Source organism: Protopterus annectens, chromosome 2.part0 (genome assembly GCF_019279795.1).
Source record: "Protopterus annectens isolate FY-2018-M chromosome 2.part0, PAN1.0, whole genome shotgun sequence".
NCBI classification, from domain to species: Eukaryota; Metazoa; Chordata; order Ceratodontiformes; family Protopteridae; genus Protopterus; species Protopterus annectens.
The window spans coordinates 972225401-972253186 of record NC_056728.1 but is presented as its reverse complement, the minus strand read 5'-3'; the positions used below and the strand labels follow the sequence as shown (position 1 = coordinate 972253186).

General features: G+C 41.1%; 1 protein-coding gene across 1 annotated transcript in view; it reads left to right on the top strand.

Moving 5' to 3' along the window:
- LOC122792799 (extracellular matrix organizing protein FRAS1-like) overlaps nt 1-27786 on the top strand; it is a 4352848-nt gene that overhangs the window by 539495 nt on the left and 3785567 nt on the right. The gene's annotated exons all lie outside the window — the stretch shown is intronic.

Genomic DNA, 27786 nt, shown 5'->3' with positions numbered 1-27786 from the left:
GGCACCAGTAATTGCATTTTGCAGACAAAAAGGAATTCAAATTTACTCCTACTTGGACGACTGCCTTATTCAAGCAGAGAGCAAAGACATTCTTCTAAAGCATCTGGTGTTTGTAAAAAGATTGCTAATTTGCCTAGGGTACACAATAAATGAAATGAAGTCAAAACTGGTGCCCTCACAAGAGATAATATTCCTGGGTGCCAGCTTAAATACAATGGCCCAGATGGCTTATGTCACGCCAGACAAGCAAGGACAACTGACTCAATATTTCCAATTGATGGCAACAAAGACCCAACTCCCTGCAAGAAAAATTCTGCAGGCCTTGGGTTACATGGCATCTTGCATACTACTAATTCCATATGCCAGACTGCATATGAGGAAACTACAGTGGTACCTAAAAGAGTGTCTGATCTCAACACTGTCACACTTTGGAAACAGTAATACCACTTATTCCTTGCCTCCAACAGGAGTTTCGATGGTGGGCTTAAGCCTGTCACCTCAACAAGGAACAGCCTTTCACTCAACCCACAGCCAGGCAAACACTGACAACAGATGCTTTGAATTACGCCTGGGGAGCACACATGACAGGAAAATGTATTCAGGGCAAGTGGCCTGCAGAACAAAGGCATCTTCACATCAATCAAAAAGAGATGCTAGTTGTACAAAATGCCCTTATAGCTTTCAAGGACCTACTGCATCCAGGACAACTACTACTAAAGACAGACAACTCCACAGTTATGTGGTACAAGCAAGGGGGCACTCATTCATATCCCCTCTGCAGACAAGCCATGACCTTGTGGAGCACAGCTCTAACCTACCAAGTTCATCTGCAAGCACAATTCCTGCCAGGAGAGAAAAACACACTGGCAGACGACTTAAGCAGAAACATCATGGATCCGCACGAGTGGAAATTACATCCACAAATATTCAGAATGATAACACAAAACTGGTGGAGCTCGGACATAGATCTGTTTGCATCCCCAATGAATTGCCAGCTACAGAAATTCTGCACAAGGACTTACCACCGACAAGCATGGAAAGTGGATGCCCTCTCATTCAGCTGGAAAAACCTACAAGTATATGCTTTCCCACCACTACCTCTCCTTTCAAAGGTACTCATAAAAGCCAGGCAAGAAAAGCCAAAGATGATTCTGATTGCCCCAGACTGCCCACGCCAGCACTGGTACCCAATCTTAAAGAACTTGGCACAAGGTCCACCTTGTATTTTGCCTCAAATCCCACATCTTCTGACTCAGCAAAACAATCAGATACTTCACAGCCAGCTCAAGACTTTAAACATGGCAAATTACTTAGTCAAGCAAACAATGCCTCTCTCCAAAGCTGTTATGGATGTCATTCTGGAGGCCAGAAGGCCTAGCACATGAAAGCCTATTCAGATAAATGGAAGAGATTCTGTGCCTGGAACCAGGCTCACAGCCTTGACCCTCTTGTCCCAAATATTCCTCAGATACTACAATACTTAACTGAGATGCTGGACAAAGGCCTCTCCTTTTCATCCATCAAGATCCATGCCTCTGCCATCTCTGCTCATTACAACACGGACCCACCAATTTTTTTCTAATCCTTTGCTAAAACAGTACCTCAGAGGGGCTAAAAACATAAGACCGCCCAGTAGAGCACCAACTCCAACTTGGGGCCTCAACTTCGTGTTGGAAAAATTAACTTTACCTCCTTTTGAGCCAGCTAACTCAGCAGACTTAAAATATGTCTCTTTGAAAACTGCTCTGCTCCTGGCAATAACCTCAGCACGAAGAGTTTCAGAATTACAGGCACTAATGGCAGTGGAACCTTTCATCATTTTCCACCAAGACAGGGTGTCTTTAAGAACAAACCCTACTTTTATGCCAAAGGTGGTATCAAGTGTGGCTCTTAACCAAACTATTCACTTGCCAACTTTTTATCCAAATCCACAGAATAAAGGGGAGAGACTTCTGCATTCCTTGGACATACACAGGCAGTTATGCTTCTACTTGGACAAAACAAAAGCTTTCAGAAAAACTGAGCAATTGTTTGTAGCATATGCTGCAGGAGCACAGGGAAAAGCCATTTCAAAACAGACCATTTCAAAATGGATAGGACACTGTATATGTTTCTGCTATACACACCATGGGAAAACTGCACCTAACAGAATTAGGTCTCATTCCACCAGGGCAACAGCCACTTCAACTGCCTACCTCAGAGGAGTACTTACCAAGGACATTTTGAAAGCAGCAACTTGGAGTTCTGTACATACCTTCACCAAGCATTACCATCTGCCTCTTTACTCTAAATCCAGAGCTGGCTTTGCCACTGCAGTGCTGCAGGGCCTTATAGCCACCCCTAATGCTTTATATAACCAGCCACCCTACCTCAGCTTTGGGATTCTACCCAAGTGTAATGACTGCAGCAGTGTAACATGATGAACATAGTACAGTTTTGTACCTAACATAAATGTAGATGTTCAAGTGTATACACTGCTGCAGTCTAAGTTACCCTCCCTCCCTCCCTCCTTCCCCTCTAACCTGCTGGTGCTTACCTAAGCCTTCTACCCTTTGCTACCTATGGGGAGTATTTGCTGGTAGCTGAAAGTTTTTGATTGCTTTTCTTATGTATGTTATATTAGCAATTTACATTGCCTACCTTTTTGGGGACACCTGACATCTGGGGCAAGAAATACTGAAGAAAATGGCGTCGGCTGCATCTTATATACCCCTGTTGCACTGACGTCAGGGAAGAAGCGACAGCAACCGATGCCGGACCAAGACTTTGGAACTCTGGCTGACTGAGGGAACGCCTGACGGCAGGATAACCCAAGTGTAATGACTGCAGCAGTGTATACACTCGAACATCTACATTTATGGCAGGTACAAAACTGTACTTTCAGGCACCTGCTGCATCTCCTCCCAAAGGTAAACCTGCTCCGGATGTTTCATCCGAAGAAGAAGATTCATCAGGGGATGAATCTTTCACTTATACCTCACAAATTGCTTTCCTTCTGGGGTACACTTCCCCAGAGGAGGAGTCTAAAGGCACAGATTCCCCAGGAGAAGACATCACCTTTGGGGAAGCCATTGCTCAAATGAAAGAATTCTTTAAGTGGAACAGCAGTCGGGTTACAGAAACCCAGAAGAGGAATTATTAACTCCTGCAAATGGAGTCTCCCCAACCTGTCTGCTGTACCTCCAGTACACACTGCCTTCTTGGATGCATTCCTAGCTGCGTCCAAAAACCCTGATTCACAATCTCTTGCACCCAAACACCCAGACAGGTTTTGTAAGGTCCCTGAGGATGCTAAATTCTTGTACAAAGCACCCTCTGTAGTCCCTTCAGTCATTGCTGTGGCTACAGACAAAACTGCTAAGCTACTTCCTTCCACCTCCTGCACTCTGACAAGAAAAGCAGGTTAATGGAGTGACTAGGTAAAAAGGTCTACACTTCTGCTGCCCTAGCAGTTAGAACAGTTAACTACAAACTTACATGGCCAAATATTCCCTGGCTGTGCTAGCTGATGTGACTAAACAACTAGGGGACCTCCCTGACTCCCCAAGGTTAAACTATCTGCCTTATTGAATTCCTGCACTCAGGTGACCAAGCACCCTATTAAGTGCAGTTAGGATGCAGTAGAGATCTCCTCTAGGGCTGCTGCTTCAGTGTCTGTCATTAAGAAATTACCCTGGCTTAGGTTGCAGCCTCTCCCTGATGACATTAAGTCTAAACTCTTGGACTCACCCCTAGACAATAAAGATTTATTTGGTTCAGTGGCTGCTGACCTCTTTAAGGCCTTCCAAATGAAGGGCAAGGTGCTACAGGATCTGAGACACATTTTTGTCTCTCCAATCCCATGCTTCCAAAGGAATTACCCCACAAAAAATTCCTTCGTGAGAAGGGCTGCCTGACAGTTGCCAGCCAAAAGCAAGAAGGACTCCAAGAAACAGGCTTTGGCCAGACCGGCTCCCTATACTCCTGCCACCAACCAGCCCTTTCAGGGTAAGCTTGTTAGCCTGTGACTGCCAGGAACTGGATCCAAATATCCCTCTTTACATGCGTCTCTCCCTCTCCGCTTAGAATCAGGTTACCTAGGACTTTTGGGTCCTGTCTATAATATAACAGGGATACTTCATGACTTGGGACACCAAACCTACTCTCAAAGGCATTCCTCAACCTCCACGAGAACAGCTTCCTTTCTTCCCCTCAGTTCTTCAGGAACTCCTAGATCAAGGAACCATTCAAGAAGTCCCCTGTACATGCAAGGGGAAAGGGTTTTTACTCCAGTATGTTCTTAGTTCCCAGGAAAAAAGGTCCATGGAGACCAATCCTGGATGTTTCCCATCTCAACACCTTCTTTCAGGCTCCCTCCTTTAGCATGCTCACTCTTCCTACCCTGCTCCTCATGATCCTACCCCAGGCCTTCTTAGTATACTTGGATATAAAAGATGCCTACTTACACATTCCTATCCATCCCGCTTCAGGAAATTCCTCTTCTTCTCAGTGAGTTCTGCCCACTGTCAGTTCTGTGCCTTGCCATTTGGTCTCTCTACTGCCCCAAGAGTGTTTACAAAATGACAGGCACCAGTCATGGCCTTTGCCAGGACAAAGGGAATCCAACTCTTCCCATACCTAAACAATATCTGGATCCAGGCCCTATCAGTTCCTTTGGTTCTACAACATCCAGACTTCCTGGGGTACAGGATCCTAACAGAAAAAAATGATGACCTGTCTTCCCCCAGAAAAAAAATATTGTCCCCGATTACTTACTTGAAGGACTTACTCCCTCTAAAGCCATATCAGCCATGAAGTTCCTCAGGCTCCTTGGATTCATGGCCTCCACCATCCCCATGGTTCCCCTGGCAAAACTTCACATGAGAAAGTTCCAGTGGTACTTGAGAACAGTATGGAAGCAACACCTGCACCCTCTGGAGTGCATGATCCCAATGCTCCCATGCCTTTCCAGTAACTGAACTGGTGGGATAGCTCAGATAAATGCCAATCCAGGCCTGCCCCCCAAACAAGATCTCTTCACAGATGCCTCAGACACAGGTTGGGGAGCAACCTTAGGAGAATGGAGAGTGTGAAACTCATGGACTCTCACTCAACAGAAAGAACACATCAGTATCAAGGAAATGAAAGCCCTGATATTAGCCCTTAAAATTTTCAAGAATCATCTTCTTCCAGGCATGCTGAGGTGGTAATACAGACAATACCATGGTGCTGTGTTACATCAACAAATTGGGGGGGGGGCAAGGTCCTACTTCCTTTGCAGGTTAGCCTGCAGGCATGGGAAATTGCTCTGGACAGACAAGTCAACATCCAAGCGGTCCACGTTCCCTCAGCAGACAATGTGATGGCAGATACTCTAAGCAGGACCATGACTCTGTTTCACAAATGGATGCTAAAAAGAGATGTTTCTGGAACTGGTCCATCAATGGGGTATTCCAGATGTAGATTTGTTTGCCTCCCCCATGAACAGACAGCTTCCAACCTTCTGCTTTAGGGTACCTCACCCTGAAGCATGGAGGGTGGATGCTGTTTCATTCCCTTGGAAGGGGATATATGCTTATGCATTCCCCCCTTCCCTCTCATACAAAACGTTCTACTGAAAATTCAGAAGGAACAACCTCAAATCTTGTTGGTGACTCCCTATTGGTCAAGGCAGCACTGGTTCCCCCTACTTACTCCATCTAGCCCAGGGCAATCACCACAAGTTACCCCAACAGATGGACCTGTTCCCACAAGAGAGGGGAACACTCATACACCCACAACTGTCCATTCTAAGCCTTACACTGTGGGTGATAGGGCATTGAATCCCTTCAGACACCTTTACACAAAGGATGTGCTTCATGTTATGCAGGAAGCCAGAAAACAAAACACCAGAAAAATCGTACCTTTTAAAGTGGAAGAGATTTTCTGCCTGGTATCAGAAGCATAACTTACAACCACTGGCAGTAGAACCACCAGTGGTCCTGTCTTACCTGTGTGAATTGATGAAGTCTGGACTATCCTATTCTTCCGTCAAGACCCACTTATCTGCCATCTCAGCATGCCTGCCTCTCACCCCTCCTTTGGTTTCTAGGCTGGAAGTTAAATTTTTCCTAAAAGGAATTCTGAACCTCAGACCCACAAGGAAGCCCCAACAGGCTCCTTGCGAGCTTAACTGTGTACTGGAGAAATTGACACTGCCACCCTTCAAGCCAGCCAAAGATTGTTCTCTCCAATATTATACATGCAAAACCCTACTCTTGATGGCCATTATTTTAGCCAGAAGGGTCTCAGAACTACAAGCCCTTATGGCCTCCCATCATTTTACTGTTTTCCACAAAGACAGGGTGTGTTTGTGCACCACCTCTATCTTTATGCCTAAAATTGTCAATGGGCTGTCCCTGAATCAGGCCATCAGTCTACCCACTTTCTTCCCTTCACCCCAAAACCTGGCTGAAGGAATACTACTTACCCTAGGTGTTCACAGACAACTTAGATACTATCTGGCCAAGCCAAACCCTTCTGAAAATCAGACAAGCTTTTTGTATCTTACCACCCAAGAGCCCTGGGACACCCTGTTTCCAAGCAAACCATATCCTCTTGGGTATCTAAAACCATCACCTTTTGCTATACTGCCCATGGCAGAAGGCTTCTCTTCCCAGTAAAGGTGCAACTTCACTAGGGCAATGTCCTCCTATGGAGCCTTTTTGAAGGGTCTGGATACAGCTGCCATTTTAGAAGCAACCACATGGTGCTCTGTCCATACCTTTAACAAACACTGCAAGTTGGACATTGTGTCTAGGGCCAGAGCAGGGTTTACCAAGGCCATCCTTCATGGGTTTGTGGTAAGTGCTTCTGTTCCTCTACGCAATTCTTAATGCAGGAGCTTTTGCACTCTCCTTTGTGTTATGAATACAGCAGCATATGAAGAGAAGCACATAATATTGTTGTGTAAATTCTTACCATAACTTAAGATGTCCTTCTCTTCTGTATGCTGCTGTATAGTTTCCCACCCTGCCTTCCCTCTTGCACTTGCCTGACTCCTGAGTACCCACTCTGTAGTCGCTGATTCCGACGACATTCAGTTCTGAGAAAGGTGCGTCCTGACCTCAGTTTTGTACCTGACATTTGTTTATGGCTGATGCCTACAGAGAAAGACGCGGGACATCACACGCACCCTAGCGGTAGCATCTTATCATTTGTAAAATGGCCGAACGTAAGAGAGTCAACCAGAGGCGAACTCCCTTGTATTATGAATACAGCAGCATATAGAAGACAAGGACATCTAAAGTTATGGAAAGATTTTACACAACAATACTTTCACATCTGGGAGGGGAATAAAGGTAAGACAAGAACAGACAGCAGTTAGTGTAAGTAGAAGCACAGTGTCTTTGCATGTATAACATCAGTTTTAGGTTGGGTCTTGCCTGTGTGTGCAGCTGTTGATTTGAGACAATGCTTCCTGTCAGGAGGGTGAAACTTCATTATTTGAAGATGTACATAGTTTTGTATGTTTATTTTAAGTTAATAGATTCTGGGGGTGTTTTTTTTTATTTGAGGTTTTTTCATTAAAACATTAGTGGATGCTGTGAAGACTGGTAGAGATGGGTGAAGGCTGCCAGCCTAGCCAGATAGGATTTTATAGATAATTCAGTCATTTGGAAATGTGAAATGTTGAACTTAAAACAACGTGGCAACATTGCCACCTGCTGTAAAGAAAGCTAAGTCAAGCATTTCTTGTTGGTCCTTTGAAATTAAAATTATCTCAACACTACTTTTCATGTTTACAAGTTGGCTCCAGTCCAGCTAGATGACGTCTTCCTGCGTATTGTTTTAAGGCTAAAGTTAATGATCAGAATTTACATGTGGAATGTTCTTTATTGTTCTAAGTGTAAAAGAATGTAAATGCAGTTTCTGTCAGCCTGGGAACACAGGAAATTGTAAAAGATGATGTAATGTTTATCAGAACTGCAATAGCAATTTAAACAGTGAGAACCAGAGATTATTAAGCATTTTTGTTGTAATATCCAACTCAGCACTGCCTTATGCTGTCTTAAGTAAGTTATCTTAGAAGTGTGTTTTCTTGTAGAAATAGCTAGGACTATAAAGATTAGACTAAGTGTTTTTCTGTGATGTCAGAACTGTACTACTGATTTATTTTAAGTATTTCTGTGTGATCTCTGAGCTCTTGTCTAGAATTATTTATCAAATATTTTAAAACCTTTCAACTGTGGCTGGGTTTGTGTAGAGATAAGTTAAGCTGTAAGAGTACATTGCATGTATATAAGGATCCTATACCAGGTCACTCTAATAAGCCTTGAGACTGTTTAGTCACATCTACCAGTTGGATAATAATATTGCATAATAATAATTGGACACCCTTTTAATGGCCTTTGAGTAGCTGATTTATTAGTGGCTGGTGACAGGGTACTACCGTATAGTCTGGCCAAAGGGGGCACAGCTGGAGAACCTGTGCCAGCCTTTCCCAGGAGTGTCTGTGTAGTTTTATAAACTCTTCTTAAAGTGTGTGTGTGTGTGTGTGTGTGTGTGTGTGTGTGTGTGTGTGTGTGTGTGTGTGTCAACTTCTTGGGCAGGGACACGAAGCACTGGTTGGACAGAGAGGTTGCTAGAGGTTTTAGCTTGCCCACTAGACTGAGATCTAGACCCTATAGCTGTGGCAGTGGGGATTTTTATTGGGGACCTGGGGAGCAAAGGAGTGACCAGCCCCAGACTGACTGTGATCTCTGTGTCCTCTTAAGGGAAATTGCACTTTACTGTGTGTATTTGTTATCCTTTCCTCATATACGAGATGCCCTCTCTGGTGTTAGTGGTGAGGATTGAGGCTCCTTGATTGCTGGGCCAGGGCACGGGCATCACAGATGCATCTAACACAAAAGATGGAAATACAAATTTAAAAAAGCTGTCGTCTGTGTATATATCTATATCTGTCTATATATGTATGTATGTATATCTGTGTGTGTGTATGTGTATAAACTTATTGTAATGGCTACACCAAACACATTATTTTGGAATGTGAATGGCCTCACGGGTATCGTCAAAGAAAAAAGAATGTTGTATTATATTAAGAAATGTAGAGTGCAAATAACAATGCAACAAGATACACCCTTAGAAATGAGCATGAGAATTTGGTAAAGAAATGATTTCAGGAAGGATTTTCAGCAGGGACAAAGGAAAAGGTGAGTTACATACACTAAGTGCTAGAGGAGCTCCAACAGTGATAGAAGTGGAAAAGTTATTGGGAGATTTGTAGTTGTACAAGAGAAGGATTATACTGGCTTGTATTTATATTCCACCTAAAACTGCTATTAGAAAATGTTTTGTGAGAAGTCATCCTCTTTCGGCAGGTAATATTACTTAAAGGTAGGGACTGGAACATGATTTGCAACAGTGAGATTGCATCTAGGGGCAATGAGGGGGATATATAACAAAATTTATGAAAATATTTGTTATGGAAGATATGAAGTCAGTAGTATGAACTCAGATAATTTGCATATTATTCTCTAAGGTACAATAATTGGGCTAGACTAGAAAGAGAAATAATATTTCAGATGAACATGTGCATTTAATTGAAAGGTGTTTCACATATGCACTAATTATTTTGGATCATTCATTATTGGTAACTAAGATAAAAATGCCAAGTAATGAAGAAAACATGAGAGACTGACACTTCCCTGCCTACCTGTTAAAAATAGAGGAATTTAAAGAATGGGTATTGGAAACTATTACAGTTATTAGGTAAGAAAGAAATTAATTCAGTTATCAGAAACAATTGATTGAGTTTGCAAAGATTGCTGTCAAGGAACTGTTTTAATAACGACTCCAGAGCACAAAAACTTTTAACACAATGACTTGGGCAACAGGAAGTAGAAAGAGTTGATGCTAAACTTAAGGAGCCTATAACAAGAAAAATAGTCAAAGATTCTGTAGATGTATTAAGGCATATTGTGGAAATTTTATGAAAATATGTGTAAAGCAGAGAAATATGGAAATCAAGAAAAAGCACAAATAGAAATATGTATAGAAGATACAAGTATTCCAAGGTTAGAAGTAGGTCAGGCTCAACAGTTAACAGCTGAGACAGGAGGAGATGAGCTAAATTGTTGATGTATAATCAAACTGAAGGAGTCTCCAGGAATAGATGGTGTTCCTGTAGAAGTTTAGAATCTAGCAGGGCAGAATAATCTGTAAGGTTTTGTTTAACAGTTCTTTAAAAGGAGGGGAAGCACCAGCATCCTTGAAGAAAGCTGTGGTGGCTGTGATACTTAAAGGTTGTAAAGGTCCATCAAACCCAGCTTCACATGGGCCCATTTCAAATTTAAATCATGATAATAAAGTGTTGTCTTTAATAGCTAAAAGAATTGCAAAGATGTTGCCAAAATTGATAGATATAGATCAGTGTTGTTTTGTGGAGGGGAGGCAAACAGTCAACATTAATAGAACATTGCTGATCCAGAGGGAAGCTGAATGTAAGAAAATGTTGGTGGGTTTTGAGGAAGAGAAATCATTCAACAGAGTAATCTGGGATTTTGAGTAGGGCAATGGAAGCATCTGCATTGACTGATAATAAGGTTAATTAGGAGGATGTATAAGGGGTTGTAGGTAAAAATTAAAGTTGGGAGAGTGATAAGTTGTGTCTGAACAGAGGAGCCAGGCCTCTTTCCTGTTTGTTACTTGCATTATATGTAGAACTATTGCAAAGCAAATAAGGGACTCAGAAATTCAAGGATACAATTGGTATAGTAATCAAGAAAAGTTGACTTTATCTGCAGATAATATTTTGTACTTGATAAAACCAGAAAAGGATTTCGCAGTGTCATGGAACAATCTGAAACAGTTTCAAGTATTTTCAGGATATAAAATTAATGAAGACAAAAAGGCTATAGCAGTAAACTATGTACTCACACATGAACTGGTGCAGCAATGTCCATTTTTTGGGGGGACATGCCAAAATGAAGCATTTAGGAGTTACAAAGGATTCTGTTATGGTACCTAAGGATATTTGGGAAGAGACTAAACAGAAGTTAAACAAGACCTTCCAGTTTCTTTTTTTTTTGGTATGAATATGGATAGCAAGATACAAGCAGTAGAAGTGCTTTTAGTCCCTTTAGTTTTATACACAGGTCAGGCATATTTTATCAACCAGAGAAGTTATGGACAGTAACAAAGAGTTGAAGGATTTTATCTTGGAGGGGAAGAGGGCAAGGGCCAAGTGGGATAACTTGGTCCTTCCAATAGAGCAAGTTAGTTTAGGATTACTTGCTTTGAATGAATGGATATTTTAGAGTTACAAAGTTAAGGCTCATGTACACAACACAAGTAGAAAGCTGTAATTCAAAGTGGAAAGTGAAGTTGATGGAGGGGAAATTCAAGCTCTTAATTGCCTATACATAGTAAGGCCTTGTTAAGTTTATTTCTGTTGGCTGCCAAAAAAGCAATTACTAGAAAATGGAACACAAAGTCTAAACCAACTATTTTGAATTATTAATTATTGCAACAGAGATAAAGGAACTGAAAGAGAGGACTTTAGAAAAGAGACTGAGAAAATTACATAGAAGTAAATGGAAATTGTGGGAACAATACATCCAGAATAATGTTCAGGAGGAGGAAGTGAGATTTAAGGGAATGCAGGAATTGAGCAACTTATGGAACACTGGACTGATGATAGTTACAAAAATGAAAACATATATGATGTGTAATGTATGTAAATGGAAAAAAATGTTAATATGATTTTCTTTCTTTTCTGTTGTTTTTTGCTTGCGTATGTCTTAAGTGATAATTTAATAAAGTTGTTTAAAAAAAATCCCATTTGCTAGCCAGGTAGGCTCACTGGTCTCTGTCTCTTTTCATTAGTGACCCAGGAGTAATGTCTGGTTAAGTGACTTCTCAAGGTCACAAAGTAGGCAAACAAGGCTTGATGGAGTCAAACGTATCACATGAACTCACGACCTTAACCTGTGCACCAACTGCTGTTATGCATTGTAACAATGTAACTTACCTTAATATGAATTGTCATTTTTATTTCCATCTACTCTTAATTGTGCTGCCCTGGTTGAAACTGAAAAAGTTAATTGTGGCTCAGTGTTGTACCTCTGTTAACAAGTAAATTAAATTAAAATAAGTAAGTAAATAAAATAAGTATTAGAACTGCAAACCAGCTTAAAGAGCATGTTAGTTAAGATGCATCTTTTTGTGGTGGTGTAGGTTAGGTTCTGCCTACCCAGAGACTTTCAGAAATAAAACACTTGACTGAAATTGTTGAGTGTCTCTCTTCCCTTGTCTTGCTCCAGACACCAGGGCAAGAAAAAGTAGCAGTGAACATAAGTTAATAAGATCTGTGCTAGCATTAAGGCTATATGGCTTTCTAGTAACTGACTGCAAGATTTCTGGATCGAACCCTTAATCCAAAGATCATGAGTCCAGTGTCTTGAATTTGAAATGTTAATTTATTCCATAATATCACCAATATTTTTTTTAAGTAGGGGTGACATAATTGAGTCCTCATATTACCCTAAATCAAACTTCATATCCTGATGCCTTCATGTTAAACTACAGTGTAAATGATTGATGTTCTTCATCTCACATTGCTGCAGTCCTTACATATGGGTAGTCCGCTGTCCTCGGTCGGCCCGAATACCAAAGTATTAGGCTGACGTCGGTCAAGGCGCTTAAAACTGACATCAGGACGTCAGGGTACAAAAGCGCATGACCGACATCATATCCTCAGTCTTTTTTGCCGCATGGTCCGATGCAGTAGCAGCGTTGCAAGTGCCGTTCGGCGTTCTGAAATTTTTTGAGTTCGGAGTTTCAGACCGAATCCAAGTTGGCTAAGTACCCCGTTGGGGAATATTTTGTTTTTTTCTTGCCTCAATGTATTACCGGATGTCAGAAAAAGTGAATAATTGTATTTCAAAAATTGACAGTGTTATGGGGAACTCCAGACATAGATCTGTTCGCTTCTCCACTAAATTACCAGCTGCCAAAGTTTTGCACAAAAAGGTTTCATCCCACAGCTTGGAAAGTGGATGCTCTCTCATTCAATTGGAGCAATCTTCACGTGTATGCCTTTCCACCACTGCCTCTCCTCCCAAAGGTACTCCTGAAGGTCAGACAGGACAAGCCAACCATGATTTTAATAGCTCCGGATTGGCCTCGACAGCACTGGTACCCATTACTGAGAAGTCTGGTACGGGAGCCTCCATGGCCTTTACCTTCGATTCCACACCTGCTGTCTCAGGAGAACAGTCATTTACTCAATGTCAAACTTCACTCTCTACATCTAACAGCCTGGCATATTCTGTTTTAAACCCTGGAGGGTCTCAGCTTCCACAACAAGTTTTGAATGTTATTTTGGAGGCCAGAAGGCCTAGTACAAGGAAAGTTTACGCAGATAAATGTAGGAGATTTTTACTTTGGAGTACAGCAAAGGACTTTGATGTTTCTAAACCTAATTTAAGTGTTGCTCTTCAATACCTTACTGAGTTATTGGACAAAGGTTTGTCTTTCTCCTCTATAAAGGTTCATGCTGCAGCAATTTCTGCTCACTATGACTGTGACCCACCATTATTTTCTCATCCTTTGTTTAAGCAATTCCTTAGAGGGGCAAAGAATATAAGACCCCAATAGAGCTCCTACTCCTGCTTGGGATCTAAATTTTGTGTTACAGAAACTCACTCTACAACCTTTTGAGCCTCCAGCGACTGCCGAGTTGAAATATTTATCATGGAAGACTGCTTTTTTGTTGGCCATTACCTCTGCGAGAAGGGTTTCTGAATTACAGGCCCTTATGGCGATTGAGCCTTTCTTAATTTTCCACAAGGATAGGGTGTCTTTGCGTACTAACCCTTCCTTTATGCCTAAAGTGGTTTCTAGTGTGGCTTTAAACCAAACTATTCATTTGCCTACTTTTTATGCAAACCCCCAAAATAAAGGGGAGAAGATTTTGCACACTTTGGATATACACAGACAGTTGCGATATTATTTGAGCAGAACTAAAGGGTTCAGGCAGTCTCAGCAGTTGTTTGTTTCATTTGCTTTGGGTTCTCAGGGCAAACCTGTTTCTAAACAAACTATTTCTAAGTGGATTGGTTTTGTATTGCTTTCTGTTATTCCCATCATGGTAAGGAGATTCCAGCTGGGATTAGGCCTCATTCCACTAGGGCTACTGCCACTTCTGCAGCTTTTTTACGGGGGGTGGCTACTAAAGATATTTTGGAGGCAGCTACTTGGAGTTCAGTGCATACTTTCTCTAAGCATTACCACCTTCCACTTTACTCTAAATCTAGGGCTGGATTTGCCACTGCAATTTTACAGGGCATTTTGGCAGCTCCTAATGCTTTATAGTTTTGCCATCCTCCCTTACCTCTGCTTTGGGATTCTACCCATATGTAAGGACTGCAGCAATGTGAGATGAAGAACATAGTACAGTTTTGTACCTACCATAAATGTAGATGTTCAAGATCCACATTGCTGCAGTCTAATTTACCCTCCCTCCTTCCCGTGTGTAGTTAGAGGTGGTTGTGTGGTTTGGGGTGTAAATATTGTAAATATGGTTAGTGCAGGGGTGGTTGGTTGTTTTTTGCTGTTTTTTGGCTTTGGCCTTTCTTTTTAGGGCCTTCTGACATCTGGGGCAAGAAAAGACTGAGGATATGACGTCGGTCATGCGCTTTTGTACCCTGACGTCCTGATGTCAGTTTTAAGCGCCTTGACCGACGTCAGCCTAATACTTTGGTATTCGGGCCGACCGAGGACAGCGGACTACCCATATCTAAGGACTGCAGCAATGTGGATCTTCGAACATCTACATTTATGGTAGGTACAAAACTGTACTTCCTAGATAACTTGTAAACTAGAGTCATAAAAGACTTTGCCTCAGTTTACCTCATGTAATGCTAATGAATAGTAAATTGACTCATTTGGATTTTTATTTCAACTGTAATAGTCTTGAAATAAAATTATTTTAGTCAGTTTTCTTAGTACACTCTCAAGATAATTGAACTGACCTACATTGTGTATACAAAAAGGATTATTGTACTCCCAAGACTGGCATAATATGTCTTGTATAGTAAAGAAACACCCACCTCATTTCTTGTGCTGAGATTTTTAAACGTGTATCCCATTGGCTGCATAGCTTTATTACTTATCAGTTGAGCATGTGTCAAAGATTAGATTAGTGGTCACTCTTATCCCCAGCTTTTCATACTTGGTTACCTCCTTTAATTGATGTTCTTGTAGGTATACAGATGAATGAACTGCAGCCTTTCCAAAATACATTATATTTGTCATCGTGTACCCAGTCTGTCTCATGTAAGAATTTAAATGTTGTTCCTTTCGAGGTATAGGAGGGTTTCTTTCTCAATTCCTGATGTTTCTCACCACATTTGCTAAGCATAGTACTGCACTGTCTCATACTGACCAGTCAGTAGGGTAGGGGCTGTAGCTGCAAACAGAAAATTCCACCCCAGCCAATGATGTCAAATCTTACTCACATCTCTGACACACATAAGGTCCATTACCAGTAACTTATTTCTTCCAGATAGAGGAATGCTCTGCCCATGTGTTGTGAAAGTGGCTAACCTTCTGCATTCGGTAAGGGGTCTGAATAGATAAATAATAATTTGGAGGAACACATGCATGGGATACGGTATTTAAGAGCAGCCTCTATCTTTAAGTAGTACAGGCTGCAATCCTGTGGTCATTTTTTTCTATTTTCCCATATGTGGATCCAAGTTGCACTTGAATATGGACATGGATGTACTTAGCTTTATGTGGATGGGAAGTCCGTTCAAGAGCAGTGGTATCTTTTGTGAGCTATACCTATGTCTCCAAACTGTTCTCTTGATGTTGCAGAATAGGTTTATATCCCTAGACCTTGTATTTCTGATGACATTTGGCTTGCATATGTCCAGTAAATCCATTAGTATTGGGTCAGAAGATGCCTTGTATACCAGACGCGGGTCACCCACAGATTGCAGAGAGAAAAATCATGAGCATATCTAAAGAATCCTATCTTGGTTTGTGATTTATTGATCTTTACTGTTGAAAAGAAGTATGACTGGGAGTGATAGTGAGTAATTACAACTTTTGTCTGGCTTGCAGAACCTTGTATGGTCAGAACAACTGTACTGTACTTTACTTAGTTGTATGTTGCTGGTGTGATTTTTACCACATAAGTTGATTTAAATTGTCTTTGTATTCTGTTGTTACTGTTTGTAATTATTTTCTTTAGTTTTATTTATTTTACATTTGTTGACCGGGAGTCTCCAGCTGAGCTATTGCCCTTTTTTCAGCGGAGGGCAGGGGAGAAAAGCTCCAAAGATATATAATGCAATAAAAATAGCAACACAGATACAGTTCAATAAAAATAGCAATAGAGAATTTTGGTAGTTAAAATATGTAAGCTACATACATGCTACATACACGTATATTGTTGACCAGATAAAACAATGTTGTTTGTCTTTCGGCTTTTCCCGGTTAGGGGTCGCCACAGCAGAACTCCGGTCCGCTAATGATTGGCAGTAGATTTTTATGTGCCGAGTTGCCGGCCCTGATGCACAACCTTCAACGAAGGTACGCCCATTCATGCATGTCTCCACACAGAAGACGCTCTAGCTGAGAATCGAACAGGACAACGTCTTACTGTGAGGCGACAACGCTACCGCAGCACCACCACCGCAGTCTGACCAGATAAAACAATACTATAAACAAAAAGGCGAATGTTAAATTATTCTTTTAATTTCCAATATTTTATTAATTTGAAGCTGAATATGGATTCCTTAAAAGGGCATGCAGTTAAAGTACAGTTTTGTACCTACCATAAATGTAGATGTTCGAGGATTCCATTGCTGCAGTCCTTACTATTGGGTATAGTCCGCATCCAGTCGGCCCGAATACCAGAGTATAAGGCTGACGTCGGTCAGGGCGCATTAGACTGACGTCAGTACGTCAGGGTACTAATGCGCATGACCGGCGTCACATCCTCAGTCTTTTCTTGCCCCAGATGTCAGAAGACCCTAAAAAGACAAGGCCTAAAATACCCGCACCAAAACATGAACAATATATATAAAAATATAAGCAGGTAAACTCACCTACACAACCACCCCTAACACAGAGGGAAGGAGGGAGAGACTGCAGCAATGGAATCCTCGAACATCTACATTTATGGTAGGTACAAAACTGTACTATGTTCTTCGTTTCCATTGCTGCAGTCCTTACTATTGGGTAGAATCCCAAAGCAGAGGTAAGGGAGGCTGGCAAATCATAAAGAAGCAGGAGCTGACAACATGCCTTGCAAAACAGCTGTGGCAAAACCAGCCCTAGACTTAGAGTAGATAGGAAGGTGATAATGCTTAGAGAAAGTATGCACTGAACTCCAAGTAGCTGCTTCCAAAATATCCTTAGTGGCCACCCCTCGTAGAAATGCTGTTGAAGTGGCAGTAGCCCTAGTGGAATGAGGCCTAATCCCAGCTGGAACCTCCTTGCCATGATGGGAATAACAAAATGCAATGCAAAAGCCAATCCACCTAGAAATAGTTTGTTTTGACACAGGCTTGCCCTGCGAACTCAAAGCAAAAGAAACAAACAACTGCTGAGACTGCCTAAAATCCTTAGACCTGCTCAAGTAATAACGCAATTGCCTGTGTACATCTAAAGTATGCAAAATCTTTTCCCCTTTATTTTGGGGGTCTGCATAAAAAGTAGGCAAATGAATAGTTTGGTTTAAAGCCACACTAGAAACCACCTTAGGCATAAAGGAAGGATTAGTACGTAATGATACCCTATCCTTATGGAAAATCAAAAAGGGCTCGACTGCCATAAGGGCCTGCAACTCAGACACCCTTCTTGCAGAAGTAATAGCCAACAAAAAGCAGTCTTCCATGACAAATATTTCAATTCAGCAGTAGCCGCAGGCTCAAAGGTTGTAGAGTAAGTTTTCCAACACAAAATTGAGATCCCAAGCAGGAGTAGGAGCTCTAATGGGGTCTTATATTTTTTGCCCTCTAAGAAACTGCTTGAACAAAGGATGCGAAAATAATGGTGGGTCACAATCATAGTGAGCTGAGATTGCTGCAGCATGAATCTTAATGGAAGAGAAGGACAGACCCTTGTCCAGTAACTCAGTAAGATATTGAAGAGCCATACTCAAATTAGGCTCAGAAATCTCCAAATTCTTTGCTTTACTCCAAAATAAAAATCTCTTCCATTTTGGTACTGACCAGTTCACTGTACTAGGTCTTCTAGCTTCCATAATCACATTTAAAACTTGTTGAGGAAGTTGAGACCTGCTGTGTTTCAACACAGAATATGCCAGGCTGTCAGATGAAGAAAGTGAAGCTTGACATTGAGCAGATGACCGTCCTGCTGGGATAACAGATGTGGAATCAAAGGTTAAGGCCATGGAGGCTTCTTTACCAGACTGCGTAGTAGAGGGTACCAGTGTTGCCGAGGCCAATCTGGAGCTATCAAAATCATCCTTGGCCTGTCCTGTCTGACCTTTAACAGTACCTTTGGAAGAAGAGGCAGAGGTGGAAAGGCATACACATGAAGGTTTGTCCAACTGAAAGACAGAGCATCCACTTTCCAAGCTGTGTGATGAAACCCTTTGTGCAAAACTGTGGCAGCTGGTGGTTTAGTGGAGAAGCGAACAGATCTATGTCTGGAGTTCCCCATGACACTGTCAATTTCTGAAATACATGAAGATCCAGTTTCCACTTGTGGGGATCCATGATTTGTCTGCTTAACACATCTGATAAGGAGTTCTGTGCTCCTGGCAGAAACCTTGCCTGAAGAGTTAGGTGCAAGCGTAGCGCAGTCTTCCATAAAATCATTGCTTGCCTGCATAGAGGATAAGAATGTGTTCCCCTTGCTTGTTGAAGTACTACAGGACAGTTGTGTTGTCTGTTAGAATCAACACCTGTCCTGGAAGAAGTAACTCCTTGAAAGCCAGTAATGCGAACTGGACTGCTAACATCTCCTTCATGTTGATATGTAGATGCTGTAGTCTGGCAGGCCACTTGTCTTGTATCCACTTTCCATTTAGATGAGCTCCCCAAGCAATGTCTGAGGCATCTGTCGGTAAAATCTGACTCGCCTCTGGCCGGGTCACAGAGAGTCCCTTGTTTAGGTGACATTCCTGAGCCCACCACAAAATTCTCTTTGAAGGCAAGGTATTATTTGAATGACAGTGTCTAAATCCTGGCAGTGCTGTGTCCATACATTTTGAGATACCATTGTAACTTCCTCATATGCAGTTTGGCATTGGGAAGCACCAGAATACAAGATGCCATGAACCCTAATGCTTGAAGGACTGTCTCTGCAGTCAGCACGGACTGATGAGATAGTTGATGGAAGTAAAGTGATAGACTCTTTTGTTTGTCCGGGGTTAAAAAGGCCATCTGGGCTGCTGTATTCAGTCTCACACCCAGAAAGCACATGTCTTGAGAGGGTACTAGACTGGACTTTATTTCGTTCACAGAATACCCTAGGCATCTTAGCACTGCTATAAGATATTCCAGATGCTGTAGAAGGTCTTCCTTTTCTTGAGCCAGAATCAGGCAGTCGTCTAAACAAGGATAGATTTGAAGTCCTTGAAGCCTGAAGTAAGCTATCACTGGAGCCAGAACCTTTGTGAATACTCTGGGCGCAGTAGATAAGCCAAAGGGCAATGCAGAGAACTGATAATGAGAATCTCCAGCTTGAAACCGCAGATACGTCCTGTAACTTAGCCTGATAGGCACATGAAGGTAAGCTTCCTTGAGATCTAAAGTTACCATCCAGTGATCTTTGCCCAGCAGGGGTAAAAGCTGTTGTAACGTCAACATCTTGAACTTGGGAATGTCCAGAGAAGTGTTGAGGAGAGATAAATCCAAAAGCAGTCTCCACGTGTTCCCCTTCTTTGGTACTAGGAACATGCGAGAATAAAATCCTAGGCCCTTTTCTGAGACAGGGACTGGCTGAATGGCCCCCATTTGGAGTAACTGAGAAACTTGCTTGTGAGCCTCTTTTCTTTGTGGAGGAGGAACGGCTGGCATGCCTTTGAAAGGGGGCATTGTATGGAAATAAAATCTGTCTTGAGTAATTAAATCCCAATTTTGTGTGAAAAGAGCCAGTCGCCGTTCCAAAGGAGCTGCCAGCCGAGAATCTACTGGCAGCTGAAAAGGGAGGTCATTGGGTCTGTTTAAGGACTGACCCCTGCCCTCACCAGAAGTCTGAGCAGGTGAACTCCCTGTTCTAGGCCTAAAAGAACCTTGAGCCCTGCCCCTACCACGCCTAGACCTACCCCTAGACTGGGAATCATAAGCAGGATATGTCCACCCCTTAGCAGGCCAATTTCTACTAAACTGGCTGTACCTCCAAAAAATCTTTAACAGTTTGCATACACTTAGCTTTGTCCTCCATTTTCTTTAAAACTGCTTCCACAGGTGAACCAAACAACACATCAGACTGTAAAGGAGCATCCAAAATCCTTGTCTTAACATGCTCAGCCAAATTTTGATCCCTCAACCAGGCATGCCTGCGAAGAACAGAACTAGTGGCAGCCACCCTCGAGGAGGCCTGCACAGCATCAAAACCACATTGCAAAGAATGCTTGCCCACTTGTTCAGACACATAAACTAAATCCAGCAAGTCTTTACAATCAATACCTTCCGCCAAAGCATCCACCTTAGATTTCAATTGTGAAAGGAGATAATTTTGATATTTCAGCATGTGAAACTGACAATTCAATGCTCTCATGGCTAGAGTGGAAGAAGTATACACTTTCTTACCCCACCTATCTAACGCCCTTGCCTCTTTGTCAGTGGGAACAGGATTTTTAACCACAGAGGCCTTAACACCTTTAGGCCCCTGAGAAACAGTTTCTGGGTCCCCTAGGACTCTTAAACAAATACTTATGAGCTTCGGGCACCCTATAGTACCTATCAGGTTTAACAGGAGCAGGAGGCAAAGAATCAGGGTTCAGGAAGCCTCTGCAAAACATCTTCCACCACAGACAACACAGGAGGTATAGCTAAGGGCCTATGCTGGGGTAAAACAAGAATTCCCTAAGCCTCTTCCTGGAATCAGAGTAATCCTGGCCTTCCCATTTAAAGTGCTCCCTCATGGAATGCAGAGTCTCTGAAAATGAAAAATCCTCAGGAGGAGAAGCCAAGGAGTGGCATCATCCACATCAGAATCGAATAATGAGGATACTCCTGCAAATCTTCAGAAGACTCAGAAGCCCCTGAACCCTGTTCAAAACTGTCAAACTCTGGTTCCACCCTAGGCCTCTTATCAGGAGGGCCCATAGAACCTCTAATCATAGTAATCAAATCTTCTGCCATTTTAAGCATATGTTTCTTAGGTACAGAACCCGAAAGGCTAGGAGAAGCCCCTACTGAAGCTGAAGTTGGCCTACCTCTAACAACAGAAGGAGAGGCTCTAACTACTTTGGGAAGAGAGGGAAGAATAGTTACCTGAGAAGCCCCCTCAGCCTGGCCTGCCTCCTGAGAGGGTACATCCTGTAACAGTAAAGTTTCTGCCTGAGACTCCATAGAAACTCCTGGCAAAACCTCTGGCTCCACTGAGCCACCTAAAGAACCGACGTCCGGGACTGCCGGTTCATCAACCCTGGGCTTCGCTGTTTTGTCCTTGCGCTTCTTGGAAGCGGCGGCGGAGCATCCGCCGGGATTTTATAATTGCAACGCTTCCCAAACACTAATCTGGCACAGTCTAACCTCCTCTTAATAGTGCGTTTGTTAAACCTAGCACAAGAGCGGCAACCAACAACGACGTGCTCAGGCCCTAAACAAGGTATACACAATGTATGGTAATCCCTATGAGGTATTTGTTTCCCACAAGAAATACAGTTATTCACTTTTTCTGACATCCGGTTAAATACTGAGGCAAGAAAACCAAAATGTTCCCAACGGGTACTTAGCCAACTCTGATTCGGTCTGAAACTCCGGTTTCGGAAATATTTCAGAACGCCAACCTGCACTCGCAAAACTGCTTCTGCATCGGATCACGCGGCAAAAAAGACTGAGGATGTGACGCCGGTCATGCGCATTAGTACCCTGACGTACTGACGTCAGTCTAATGCGCCCTGACCGACGTCAGCCTTATACTCTGGTATTCGGGCCGACTGGATGCGGACTATACCCAATAGTAAGGACTGCAGCAATGGAAAACGAAGAACATCAATTTGCTAATGCACAAATGTCTTGTACAGTGTAATAAATGCTATGCATATTTAAAGGTAACAGCTAATACCATTGTTGAACTGTGTTCCTGGTGTCAAAAGTTGGATGATTTGCTTACCATTGTTAGAAGTAAAGCTAGACTTGGTGACAATTGCAATTGTACAATTGGCATGGCTTGGAGAACTTTTGCTTCATATATTAATGACTGGACTGATGAAATAAATTTAGTTAGGCATAGAACAAATAGAACACATTTAGGAAATGATGCATCTGTTGTCTGCAAAAATCATTCAACCCCTATGAAACAAGACAATGCCCCTGACTACGTTAGAATTCTGGATACAAATACTCAGCAATCTGAGGATCCAGTTTGTTTAGAATGAGACAAAAAAGAAAGAAAGGAAGAAGTTCACAACAAATAACAAGGAAGAAAAAGAAACTGATTAATGACTGTAAAGGAAAGAGAATATGCAGTAAAAAGGACACTGATTTGTTATGTAACACACAGGTTACAGGGAATGATGATATTTTTCTATCAGAAAACCTTCAGTCTACAGAAGAAGGCATAATTTTTCCAACAGAGATGGTAGAAAAAAGAGGCAAGGGGCAGGTGAAAAGGAAGAAATCAAAATTGAACGTGGAAGGATTGAAGAACATTACTGTAAGAAAAAAGAAGAGAAGGACAGATGTTGACTACATGGCTCAAGCTGTGAATTTACAGTACCAGCTGGGTGTGAATTTAATCCACAGTGAAAACCGTGGGATTAATAAGACTAATGGTGATGAAGATCTATCCTTCATAACAATTGCTAGAGCAGATACTACTGTACTAGAAGTTGAAGATTCTTCAGAACTGGCCAGCAAAGATATTCTTGTAATTGGAGATGCAGTTATTAGAGGAATTGATACTTATATTTGCAGGGAAAATATTCTTGTAATTATAAATTCGATGATTAGAGGAAATTATACTTATGTCTGCAGCAAAGATAATAAACGTCGAATAGTGTTGTGGTTGCCAGGTGCAAAAATAGAAGATGTGAGACAAGCCTTGGAATGCCTTAATGTAAGGAAGTACAGATCCGTTTTTATTGGTGCTGGTACTAATGATCTCATCTGCAAGGAATTGCTGACTGTTAGTAGGGAACTGACAGCCCTCTTAGATTGTATACCTTGTACTGGTGTTAGGATGTATTTTTCTTGAATCACCTACAGAAAGGATAGTCAGGTCACTGTGAATGAAAAGATTTTTTGAGTAAATACCTACATGGAAAAAATGTCCTGTTTTAAAAAAAAATGTAAATGTGTAGAGCATCCAAGCCTATTTTTGGGTACATGTTCAGACAGGATGGTGTGCATTTGTCAAGATCAGGGAAGAGAATTTTTGCAGCAGATATTTTGCAATATTTGACAAACACTAGGCAGGATTTTTGCCAGGTCGAAAAGTTCATAGATGGTTGGTAATGCTAGGAGCATTAATAATAAAGTTTTTTTTATTGGAAATTTTACTACATTCTCACAAGATTGATGATGATGATGTTTGTGAAACATGGTTAAAGAACAATGACTGGAAACCAGGTCTGTCAGGGTATAAATGTTTTTACTGTGACAGACATTCTAACAATCAGGTGGAGGTGTTATGATAGGAATTAAAGATAATTCTGAGATCTGTAATTATTTCATGTTCAGCGATAGCATCAGTACTAGACTGTGTAACTCTGACAATAAAGACAACCCTGTAACATATAACAGTTGTTGGAGTGTATAGTCCACTAAAGTCAAGTGCAGATGACCTAGAGGAATTCATACATTTCTTGCATGAAATGCAGTAGGGAGTAATAATAATAACTGGGGACTTAAATTTACCAGAAATCGACTGGAGTAATATTGATTCAACAACGTTAGTAAGGAAATTATTGACAACGTATATTCAGGAACCACAATTGCTTCAGATTGTAAACAAACCTACCAGGGACAAGGGGACGGAACATACTAGACATGGTGTTCCTAAAGAAATTACTGTTACTTCAAGTCAAGTTTTACCACCGTAGATATGCAGTGATCATGGGGTTATAAAGGTTAATTTGTTACTAGATAATTCTGCCAAACTGAAATCTAAACCAGTGCACAGAAGGTCAATTACAGATGACATGGAAGCAAAACAGTCACTATGTAAAACTAACTAGAGTGAGGTGTTCAGTGGAAAATCTGCAGATGGAATGTGGAAAGTTTTGAAAGAAATTGTTTGAGTGCAAAAAATAAAAAAAATGTTTAACATCAGGATCTAGGTATACAACATCAGGAGGATATAATTCCATAAGAACAAGATGTCTGATTAAGATGAGAGGCAAAGACTATAAGAAATGGAAGAGAGGTCGCACTACAACTTTGAAAACTGAAATAAACAAGCTGGACAAACAGATTAAGCATAGTGTGAGCAAGATCAAGAAACATTTGAAGAAAGTTTTTATAAAGATATTGAGCATAATAGGAAACCTTTTTTATACATACATACATAAGATGTGGAAGGAGTAAAGATGCATAAATTGATAAAATGTGTGCAGATTCTAAAATGTATTCTCTGACACAACTGATTATAGATATATTTACAAAATCTTATGCAAGAGAGTTTGGCTGCCGAAAAGGGGTAATAAGTTGAACTAGTAACACAGATACTGGAATCAAATTATATTGAAAAAGAACTGTGCAAACTTGATCCAAGCAAAGCACAGAGAAGAGACGAAATTAGTAACAATGACCTGAGAAAACTTCAGCAAGAACTTATGGTACCATTACATCTATTATTCACTAGGTGATATAAATATGGGGAGAGTCCTCAAGATTGGAGACATGCACTTATTAAACCTGTCTTCAAGGGAAAGGGGGAGTAGGACAATCCCAGAGTCGTATAGACTCTTAAGTAGGTAATACTGGATAAGTTATTGTCAGAACTGGATAGGTTGGGACATGAAACCATATATCAGTATGCATATGTTGAAAACAGATGTATTACCACCTGTAACATGATGTTCTATAACAATATAATAGCTATGAATGAAAAATTTGTGCTGTGATGTAATTTATATAGATTTAACTTCAACATTTGACAGGGTCATACACAAAACACTGATCAGTAAATTAGTACAACTAGGTATTGATGTAGTGTGATAAGATGGATACCTGCATGGCTTACAAATAGGACATGGCAAGTATCATAGAGCAACTGGACAGGTGAAATCCTTGGTTACAGTCAGGGTGTCCCACAGGGCTCTGTCCTAGGCCCTTACTTGTTTAGATTGTGTCTTTCAAAACTAATTTTTTTTACCTGAGGTGTTCCACTGTCTGTATGCAAATGACCTGAAATTGGGTAAACTGATTACATGTGTTACAAATAAGACTTGTCTGCAAAATAACTTGAATTGACCATTTGGACACAGAAGAATAATATGCTGATAAATACATCAAAAACTAAGCATATGAGATTTGGGAGACATAAATTGAAAGGTGCAATACAGCACACAGTGATTAAAACTATACTCATGGAAGGACCTCGGTATATGAGTAGATACAGCTATGAGTTTTTCTAATCATATCAACCAATTGGTTAATGATAGTTATAGAACTATAAGTTGTATAAAAAGATTTGTAAAGTCTAGGAAGTAAAAAAAATTATGAAATCATTGTTTGGTACATTAGACCCAGACTTGAGTATGGAATAACAATATGGAAACCCTATAAGAAAACGAGCATGAGTAAACTGGAAAGAGTACAGTAGAACTATATCAAGGCCATCCATGGATGTGAACGTTTAAGTTATGAAAGACTAAAATATCTGAATTTGTACGGTGTCTCTAATAGATATCTAAGAGGAGATCTTTTTCAAGTATGTAGGACATTTAGAGACATCTTAATCTGGGAATGTTTGGGGGTTATCAAAAAGTACCAGAGAATCATCAGACAACCTATGTAGAAGATTCTGTAGGAATGAGACGTGTACTAATTGGTTCTCAGAGTATCTGATGCATGGAACAGACTACCAAATTACATTAAAGCAAGTACTAGTTTAGATATTTTTAAGAACAGCCTGGACACTTATTATGGGAACAAGTGGTATGGTATATTGGGAAGCTAGAAGGGCTTTAAGTGCCTGTGTTAGAAAATATTTGTATGTATGTACTTGTTATAGCAGTCGGTAGAATACCGGATACCTGATGGGGCTTTGTATTAGTCAGTGTAGGACATTGCTTAGACCTTCAGTTCTGTTAGTAATCTATCTCTGTTGACATTTTAGTTGTTGAATGTGTCTGAACGGATACATGTCAAAGGGGTCTTTATAGTCAATGAGGGATGAATAAAGGGGGGAAATGACTTCCCTAGATCTAGACACACTCATTTTATTTATAAGCTGTGCAATATATATAAGGATTATTTACAGCAATGAACACATGCTGCTCAAAAGTGAGGTCTCTGTCCATATATGCTCCCAAATCCAGAACAACTGGGTCTACTCTCAGGTGTGTATTATTAATGTGGTAGTTTCCAGGGATAGATGACTTCCCAAAGATACAGTAATGCATGTTTTAGCATTTAGTTTGTCCATGATTTATGCCTCAGTTTTTTATTTGGGACAAACCTTGACAAACCTTCCTCTGCAGGATGCAAAGTAATTTGTGGATTCAGTGACTGCTTCTAGCTTGCAGTTATCTGCAGACGTAGTAAGTCAGAGCTCTTGGTATTTGCTTTTACTTCAGTAAAGTAGATGCTAAACTGGAGAGGTCCCAGCACAGAACTCTGGAGGACTCCACTGGTGGCAAGTCTGTTTGTGGAGGTAACATCCGATATTTTGATTTCCTGTATCCTATGTGAGCCATTTGATAATCCAGAGGGTGATATAGGGGATTATTCCCAGTTTATTTAGATTTTCTAATATGTCTGAGTGGGGAATTGTCAAAAGTTTTGAAAAAGTTGAGGTATGATGGGTCTACCATTTTGCCTTCATCCATTGCTTTGGTGAACTTTTCAAAAAAAAAATTCACCAGGTTGAGTAAGCATGACCGGCCCTTGACGGATCCATTGTTTGGAGGTTCCCTATGTCCTGATTTGTTAGATACACGATAAATCTTTCCATGGTTTTACATACGAGGCTGGTCAGACTTATGGGCTTGTAATTGCCTGGTTCTGTGGAAAGCCCTTCAGGTAGGGAAATGACTTTAGCTGTTCTCCATTCAATTAGTACAAATCCTGTATGGAGGCTTCGATTGACCAGTATTATTAAGGGTGTGGCTAAATTGTTCTTCATGCTATTTAAGATGCATTCAAGGATATTGTCAGGACCATTGATTCAGTATTTTAACTTTTGATAGCAGTTTTAGGACTTGGTTTTGTGTGATAGCTGGAGGTGAGCCAGTTGCAGCTGTATCTTGAGAGACAGATGAAGGAGAGTGTGGTGGTGATGCAGCTAAATTTATCAGCCAGTAGATTCACTATATCTTCAGTTTCAGTGTAGGTAACATCATTCACAGTCAGCTCAGTGTATTGCTGCATTTTGCTTTTGAGATTATGAATGTAACTAAAAAATGCCTTTAGATTTTTTTTGGGCTTTGGTAACTTTTTTATC